This window comes from Saccopteryx bilineata, unplaced genomic scaffold (genome assembly GCF_036850765.1).
Source record: "Saccopteryx bilineata isolate mSacBil1 unplaced genomic scaffold, mSacBil1_pri_phased_curated manual_scaffold_14, whole genome shotgun sequence".
Taxonomy (NCBI): domain Eukaryota; kingdom Metazoa; phylum Chordata; class Mammalia; order Chiroptera; family Emballonuridae; genus Saccopteryx; species Saccopteryx bilineata.
In genome coordinates, this window is record NW_027095440.1 from 791669 (window position 1) to 800884 (window position 9216).

Genomic DNA, 9216 nt, shown 5'->3' on the forward strand with positions numbered 1-9216 from the left:
AACCGACAAAGAAAGTGGGAAGACAGAAGAATATACCCCAAATGAAGGAACAAGAAAAAAACTCCAGAGAAATATTCTAGTGAAATGAACATGGGTAACTGGACAGATAAAAGACTTCAAGGCAAACAGTCATAATGATGTTCAATAAACTTGAGAGTAGAATAAAGGATCTCAAGAGAGCACAAGCTTCAGCACGGACTCACAGGCTTGAGCGCGGGATCATAGACATGACCCGATGGTCACTGGTTGAGCCCAAAGGTCGGTGGATTAAAGCCCAAGTCGCTGTTCTGAGCAAGGGGGCCTCTGGCTTGGCTGGAGTCCCCACCCTGGCCTGTCCTTGCATCCCTGGGGCTGGTCCCTTGTGTCCCCTCTTGGGGATACCCAACCGTGAGCGCCCACGCATGTGCAAAAATGCGCTCCGGAAGGCCAAGCAATCAGCCTCAGCGTCGTCTCCCGCACAGGCACATAGGGGCTGGGTGTGCGGGGTGGCGGGAACAGAGACGTGGACGGGAGCCTGCAGGGCGGTGGAGGCACCACCGCAGGTGAGGGGGGCGGGGAGGAGGGTTGTACTGTGAGCAGCTCTGACCCAACAGGGCGAGGGGCGGTTCCGACAGCCGGTGGGAGGGGTCACGAGGCCGTGTCTTCCCTCAGGCACCGGCCATTTTCAGGGACATCCACACCTACTTCTCTCAGGAGGGGTGGCCGCCATGGGTGACTGGGAGAAGGCGTGCTGCCCCAAAGTGGAGAGAAATCAGGATGCGCTGCTGCGTAAAGGTGACAGGGCAGGGATGGGGGTGCGGGAACCGGGTGGGAACCATGGGGCATCACAGGGGGCAGCGAGTGTCGGGGCTACTTTTTCAGGAGCTTTGTTTTTGGGACCACAATTTTGTTTCTCCCCAGGCCTCAGAGCCCCTAGGCCCGCTTTCATGGTTCACCACCAGCAGGCCACCAGACCCCTGGCGGAGGACACTGAGCACTCACATGAAGAATGGACTCAGAGCCCTGGCTGGTTGGTTCAACGGTAGAGCATCGGCCTAGCGTGCAGAGGACCCTATTTCGATTCCTGGCCAGGGCACACAGGAGAAGTGCCTATTTGCTTCTCCACCCCTCCGCCGCGCTTTCCTCTCTGTCTCTCTCTTCCCCTCCTGCAGCCAAGGCTCCATTGGAGCAAAGATGGCCCAGGCATTGAAGATGGCTCTGTGGCCTCTGCCTCAGGCGCTAGAGTGGCTCTGGTCGCAACATGGCGATGCCCAGGATGGGCAGAGCATCGCCCCCTGGTGGGCAGAGTGTCACCCCATGGTGGGCGTGCTGAGTGGATCCCGGTCGGGCGCATGCGGGAGTCTGTCTGACTGTCTCTCCCTGTTTCCAGCTTCAGAAAAATGAAAAAAATAAAAAAAATAAAATAAAATAAAAGAATGGACTTAGAGGCAGCGAGGTGAGGGGTCGCAGGCAAGCGCTGCCCATTTGAAACTCACCCGTGGTCAGGTCCCCAGCCTCTCAACAGCTAACCGGGGACAGAGCTTGCATTTAGCAAACAAGTGAGATGCAAACAGTGCAATGTGCAGTAAAAGGCAATTTGATACACTGCTTCCATGTGTAAATAATTACACATATTTATAGATGTGTTAATGAGCAGGAACAGTATAGAAATATAAAACCACGTAAGAAATAACTCATTCAAAGCATTTGTCATCACAAACGGCGGAGGACGGTCTGGCGGGTGAGCAGTGCTCCAGGTCAGCCCTGTCTGGCAGCCCTGGCCTTATTGCAGACAGGAAAGGATTAATTGTGATTAAGGAAGCTGGGGTTGTGGGCCAGGGTAGGGACAATTGTATCAGACCCTGTGTCAGCCATATCTTCAGGGTGTCTGGTTTCATGAGGGTGTGGTCAGTAAGGTCCTTCTGCTTTCATGGGTCTAGCACTGAAACACAGCTGAAATCCAGATGTTGTCTGTAACTTGACCCAAATGGTTTCTGTGGTCCACAGACCTGAGGCTCTATTCCCAAGACTGTTTGGTGCTGATCAGACTCTGATGATTAAGGAAGGGCAAGAACAGTTAAATGTGTAAAGGTGAAAGGATAAGAAGGAAAGGAGGCAAGGTGGTCACTGTACCATTAGACTGGACAAGGCCACTCTGAAACAAGAAGACAGAAAGGAGCCCTGGCCAAGTTGCATAATTCATTAGAGAGTCGTACCTATATACCTAAGTTGTGTGTTTGATGTCCAGTCAGGGCCCATATAAGAATCCATCATTAAGCCTGACAAGGAGGTAGCACAGAGGATAGAGCATCAACCTGGGATGATGAGGACTCAGGTTCCAAACCCCAGGGTTGCAGGCATGAAGGGGTTCATGGGCTTGAGTGCGGAGACACTGGCTTGAGTGTGAAATCATAGACATGACCCCATAGACACTGGCTTGAAGCACAAGGTTGCTGGCATGAGCCCAAGGTTGCTGGTTTGAGCAAGAGGTCACTGACTAAGCTAGATTCCCCTGGTCAAGGCACCTATGTGAAAGAAATCAATGAACAACCAAGGTGCTGCTGCTGTAAGTTGATGCTTCTCATCCCTCTCCCTTCCTGTCTGCCTCTCTAGCTAAAAAAAAAAAAGAATGAATAAAGAAAAAATAATCAACCACTAAATGCATAAATGAGTGGAACAGCAAATCAATGTTTCTCTCTCACTCTCTTCCCTCCTATCTCTCTAAAATCAATAAAAAATTTAATTTTTGGATTCTTTTATGGGCTCTTGCTTAAAGGCTTTAATCACTGTAATGTTTTAGAATATTTGGGTATCTTGTTAGTTTTGGCAGGTAATAATTTGATGGAAGAAGTTTGTGTGTTTTCTGACAAAATAGGGACTAAACTCCAGACTCCACCAAAATCACTCTTCTCCAACTTGAAACTCAAGAGAAAGGAAACTGAAGTAAAGATGTATAGCTTATGACAAAGAAATAGCTACGTGTACCAAGAGATCAGCGAGCCCCAGGAAAATGACTACCTCTGTAAGTGACCTTCACAAAGCATGCTAACTCTTCATACAATAATGTCATCTAATCATTTGGCCCTTACAGCATTCACTTCCCCTATGGACCCACGTTACAGAAGTGAGGCTTAATGATGTGAGTGCCTGGGCTCTCTCTGAAGCTCTATATGTCCAGGAACATGCACTACACCTTCCCTAATCCCTGTTGCTCTCACCCCCAGATTGTGAGAATTGTCAGAACTTCTTCATTGACAGTTGTGATGTGCATGGGCCCCCTACATTTGTAAAAGACAGTGCAGTGGATAAGGGGCATCCAAAGCACGCAGTCCTCACTCTGCCCCCTGGGTTGAGAATCAGACCATCAGGCATCCCTGAAGCTGGTCTTGGAGTGTGGAACGAGGCATCTGCTCTGCCAGTGGGTCTGCACTTTGGCCCTTATGAGGGCCAGATCACAGAAGATGAAGAGGCAGGCAAAAATGAATACTCCTGGCAGGTGAGAAGTATTTACCTCTTCCCCTGTCTTGTGGATTCCCACATCCCTCCCATGGCTTGGTGGGACCTGCCATTCTACATACTAGGACATGGATGGAGACAATATGGTTAGCTCTGGGTATGGAGTGGACATTGCAGACAATGGAGCTCCTGTTGAGGATCACAGGTTAAGTGGGAGCACAGTGGTACAGACACAAAGGAATGCCTCCTCCCAGCCTTGAGTTGACAGGTCAACGCAGATGTGATGAGTAAGAAAAATATCATGTGGTCACTAGTGGCAATGCATGCAAGCTGAAAGAGCTTTGTTGACAGTAGAGTAAAATAATTTTATTAACTCATCATCTGAAAAAAGCCTTTATTTTTTTTCCTGATATGCAGATCACCAAAGGGAGAGACTGCAATGAGTATGTGGATGGGAAGGATGAATCCTGGGCCAACTGGATGAGGTAAGGCCAACAAGTTTCTGGGAGTCACGAAGAACACTCATCCCTCTCAGGCCCATACATCTTTCCTTCTCATCATGCCTCCCTCAGTGGTCTCCCTCAATCCTCTGTTCCTCTTTTTTCTCCATTCAGTGCTCTTTCAAAGCAAGAGGTTTATAGAGGAAAAAAGAAGATAAAAATATAGGATATGTCCTCAAAATATAAATGTCTATGCTAGACAAAATTTAGGCACTGAAAAAAATTTTGAGGGCCTGGATTACACATTAATTGATCTAATAAACATTATTTAAGCAAGCCCTAACTATAGTATATATTCCATGTTAGAGGAAGGTATTCATTACTTAAACAGATCATATAACCCATCTTCTTATGAAGAACTAATTGCAGACATGGTGAAACAATACATTTTAGAAATGTTTAACTATAATTTTCCTATTTTTTGAGAAGTGCAGAGTGCCAGGATACCTAATCCAAGTATAGCCTACACCTGTGAGGGCAGCAAATTATCCCAGCCTCAATTCTAACTGGAGCTGAGTTCTCAACCCCACAGAGCAATGATCATTGGCCACTTCCCTGAGGGGCTCTTTTATCAGAGGCTACAGAATGTGAATAAGCTATTATTGTTCTTTATGAATTTGCTAAGACAAAGAGACCTCCAAGTCCTGGTCAGTTGGCTCAGCAGTAGAGCACTGTCCCGGCCATGGAAGTCCAGGGTTTAATTCCCACCCAGGGCACAGAAAAACACTCATATGCTTCTCTGCCCTTCCCCTTCTTCTTTATCTCTATCTCTCTCTTTTATTCCCACAGCCAAGGCTCCACTGGAGCAAAGTTGGCCCCGGCACTGAGGACAGCTCCATGGCCTCTGCCTTAGGTGCTAGAATGGAGCAACACCCCAGATGGGCTGAGCATCGCCCCTTGGTGGGCATGCCAGATGGATCCCGGTCAGAAACCTGTGGAAATCTGTCTGCCTCCCTGCTTCTCACTTCAGTGGGCAGGGGGAGACCTCCAGATTTTTATGGGAACATGGGTGAGGCATCAAATGCTACCTAAATAAAATATGAGAATAGAGAAATGCCTCTCAAGAAAAGATGTACTTCGCATGACCAGGCAGTAGCACAGAGGATAGAGCATCAGACTGGGATGCCAAGGACCCAGGTTTGAGACCCCGAGGTAGCCAGTTTGAGTGCAGGCTCATCTGGCTTGAGCAAAAAGCTCACCATCTTGGACCCAAGGCCACTGGCTCGAGCAAGGAACTACTCAGTATGCTGAAGGCCTGCAGTCAAGGCACATATGAGAATGCAATCAATGAACAACTAAGGTGTCGCAATAAAAAACTGATGATTGATGCTTCTCATCTTTCTCCATTCCTGTCTGTTCCTATATATCCCTCTCTCTGACTCTCTCTCTCTCTCCCTCTCTCTCTGTCCCTGTAAAAAAAATTTAAAAGAAGAAAAAAATGGACTTGGGCTGAGTATTGAATGATGTGAACTAATCTAGACAGAGTCCAACATCAAGTAGCAAGGTCTGTGATATAAAACAGAACCTGAGTTAGTTTGAAAAAGCTAGAGGTCAGCAGGTTTTATGGCTAATCAGGGTGGAGGTTACATCTGGAATTGGCTTTGGAAAATGGTATTAGGCAGGATGAGCACCATAAGCAGGACCTGGAGATAGGAAGTAGTATGACATTGTGACAGGCACAGACATTAAACAGAAGATTCTCCGGGAGCACTGTGGGAGTGGGTGACATCAGAGCCCGAGTGTCAGGTGCAGAGCTGGACATGGATCTGAGAGATAATAGGAACTCATTGCCTGTGGGTTTCTTTTCTTTCACCTGCCTCAATCCCAGGTATGTGAACTGTGCCCAGGATGATGAAGAGCAGAACCTGGTGGCCTTTCAGTATCGCAGGCAGATTTTCTACCGAACCTGCCGGGTCATCAGGCCAGACTGTGAGCTGTTAGTCTGGTATGGTGATGAGTTTGGCCAGAAGCTGGGCATCAAGGACTGCAGCAAGTGGAAGAGAGAACTCGCACCAGCTAGAGGTGGGCACAACATTCTTCAAAATGAAAATAGAGAACTCACCTTAGATATTTTCATGGTACACTGTAAAGTCAGTAAGATTTTGAATCAGATGCTTCAGAAATTAAGGATTCATTTCATATGCCTTTGATTCTTAGAAAAAATATTTTATATTTTTTATTTAATTTTTTTAAGTGAGAGGAGTGGAAATAGACAGATTCCTTCATGTGCCCAACCAGGACCCACCCAGCAACCTTAGTCTGAGGTCCATGCTCAGACTAGCTGAGCTATCCTCAACACCTAAGGTCAACACTTGAACGAACTGAGCTATCAAGCTGATGATCGAACCAATTGAGCCACTGGCTGTGGGAGGGGAAAAGAGAGAGCAGAGGGAGAGGGAGGGAAAGATAAGCAGATCATCACTTTTCATGTGTGTCCTGACCAGGGATCAAGCCTTGGACATCCACATACCAGGCCAACACTCTATTCCCTGGGAAAACTGGCCAGGGCCTGTTTTTTAAGAGCCACTGTGGTCTAGCATACAGGGTAAGAGCAGAGGTCGGAGAGATGTGCAGCAGCCTGGAAATGCAGTGGTGTGATCCACGCTGAGACACATGGGACCTTCCTGAGTGAGGTGGGATGGTGGTTCTGTTCTAGACTACAGGGTGGCTTATTCTCTAAGATTTGCTTTGTTAATTTTTGGAAAATACACTTCAGTGGCAAATCCTCTCAGAGATTACTTCATCTCCAAGTGAGAGAAGATTATGGATTAGCTGAAAAGGGATAGGAGTCAAGTATATAAGAAGTATGGTTCGGAGATCTGGCTGGTTAACTCAGTCACTTAGAGCACCTACCTGTAATACCAAGGTTGAGCCTGGATCAGGGAACATACAAGAAATGACCAGTGACTGCATGCCTAGGTAGAAAAATGAATAAATGCCCCCCCTCTCTCTTTCTTCTTCTTCTTCTTCTTTTTTCTTCTTCTTCTTCTTCTCCTTCTTTTCTCTCCTCCTCCTCTTCCTATTTTTCCTCTCCATACTCCTCCTCCTCTCTTTGCCTCTCTAAAAATCAATCAATTTTTTAAAAGTATGATTCAGGAAATATTTTGAAATAGGTCTTTACATTGTATATGAAATGGGCTGACACTGAATAAAATCAAGTATGAATATTTGATGTGAGGTTTGAGGAAGGACATATTTTCAGTTTATCATCTGTGGAAAACTATGAGGAAAGCAATTTCTAGTTGGGGCCAGTGGTCTTTCTAAATAACTGTTTTTAAAGCTACATGTATATAGGATAGGTCAGCATTGTTCCACCCATACAAGGGGTGAAACAGCCTCTGATGCTACTTGAAAGTTCCTCATCTGGTAATGCATACAAAGGACCCTTGATATGGGTTTTCTGGATTTCTAAAGAAGATACAGTACATAAAAATGAAAAGAGAAAACAGACTGTAAAGAAACACTTTGTGAGAGACAGAGATTACACTGTCAACCCCATAAGAATGACTGATGAGACAGGTCTTAATAGCAGACAAAACATATGACTCAGGCAGCCTTGTCAACATCTGTCCTGACCAAAATTTTCTCTTTCAGCAGAACCACAGCCAAAGATACACCCATGTCCCTCCTGCTCTTTGGCATTCTCCAGTCAGAAATTCCTCAGTCAACATGTGGGATGCAATCACCCCTCTCAAATTCTCCCAGGAACATCTGCAAGAAAACACTTCCAATCAGAGGATCCCTGCCCAGAGGATCCAAATCAGCAGCAGCACCATACTGATACACACAGCTGGGATGACAAAGCTGAAGGTCAAAAGGACAAAGGAAAGTCCAAACATTTGCTTAAAAGGACCAGTCCAAGGAGGATTTCAAGGGCCTTTCTTAAAACTCCCAAAGGACACTTGGGAAGCTCTAGTGAGCAAGAGAGAATGCTGCAGGAAGCACCCAGCAGAGGCCAGAAAGTGAATTCAGTGGACACAGAAAAACTGTCTATGATAGTAGGAATTTCGAGAATTGTACCTGTCAAGTATAGAGAGTGTGAGCAAGGCTTTGATGATGGGTCACATCTCCTCAGACAGCAGAGGACACACTCAGGGGAGAAACCCTATGTTTGCAGGGAGTGTGAGAGAGGCTTTTCACTGAAGTCAACTCTCCTCACACACCAGAGGACACACTCAGGGGAGAAGCCCTATGTTTGCAGGTAGTGTGAGCAAGGCTTTTCACTGAAGTCAAATCTCCTCAGACACCAAAAAACACACTGAGGGGAGAAGCCCTATGTTTGCAAGGAGTGTGAGAGAGGCTTCACACTGAAGTCATATCTCCTAAGACACCAGAGGACACACTCAGGGGAAAGGCCCTACGTTTGCAGGGAGTGTGATCAAGGCTTTTCATTGAAGTCAACTCACACACCAGACAACACACTCAGGGGGAAGCCCTATGTTTGCAGGGAGTGTGAGTGAGGCTTTACACAGAACTAAACTCTCCTCACACACCAGAGGACACACTCAGGGGAGAAGCCATATGTTTGCAGGGAGTGTAAGCGAGGCTTTACACGAAAGTCATATCTCCTAATACACCAGAGGACACACTCAGGGGAGAAGCCCTATGTTTGCAGGGAGTGTGAGCAAGGCTTTAGACAGAAGTCAACTCTCACCTGACCAGGCAGTGGTGCAGTGGATAGAGTGTTGGACTGGGATGAGGGCTCATCTGGCTTGAGGGAAAAGCTCACAAGCATGGACCGAATGTCACTGGCTCGAGTAAGGGGTTACTTGGTCTGCTGAAGGCCTGCGTTCAAGGCACCTATGAGAAAGCAATCAATGAACAACTAAGGTGTCACAACAGAAAACTGATGATTGATGCTTTTCATCTCTCTGTGTTCCTGCCTCTGTCTATCCCTCTATCTGACTCTCTATCCCTGTAAAAAAGAAAAGAGAAGTCAACTCTCCTCAGACACCAAAGGACACTCTCTGGGGAGAAGCTCTATGTTTTCAGGGAGTGTGAGTGAAGCTTTTCATTGCCCAACTCTCCTCACAGACCAGAGAACACACTCATGGGAGAAGCCCTATGTTTGCAGGGAGTGTGAACGAGGCTTTACATAGAAGTCAACTCTCCTCACACACCAGTGACACACTCATGGGAGAAGCTCTATATTTGCAGGGAGTGTGATCAAGGCTTTTCATTGAGGTCAACTCACACACCAGACAACACATTCAGGGGAGAAGCCCTATGTTTGCAGGGAGTGTGAGTGAGGCTTTACACGGAAGTTAGTTCTCCATGGACA

The 9216-nt window shown here is 46.8% G+C and overlaps 1 pseudogene; it reads left to right on the forward strand.

Annotated features, from left to right (window-relative positions):
- Window positions 1-707: 707 nt before the first annotated feature.
- On the forward strand, window positions 708-8601 carry LOC136318214 (histone-lysine N-methyltransferase PRDM9-like; annotated as a pseudogene).
- The last annotated feature ends 615 nt before the right edge of the window (window positions 8602-9216 follow it).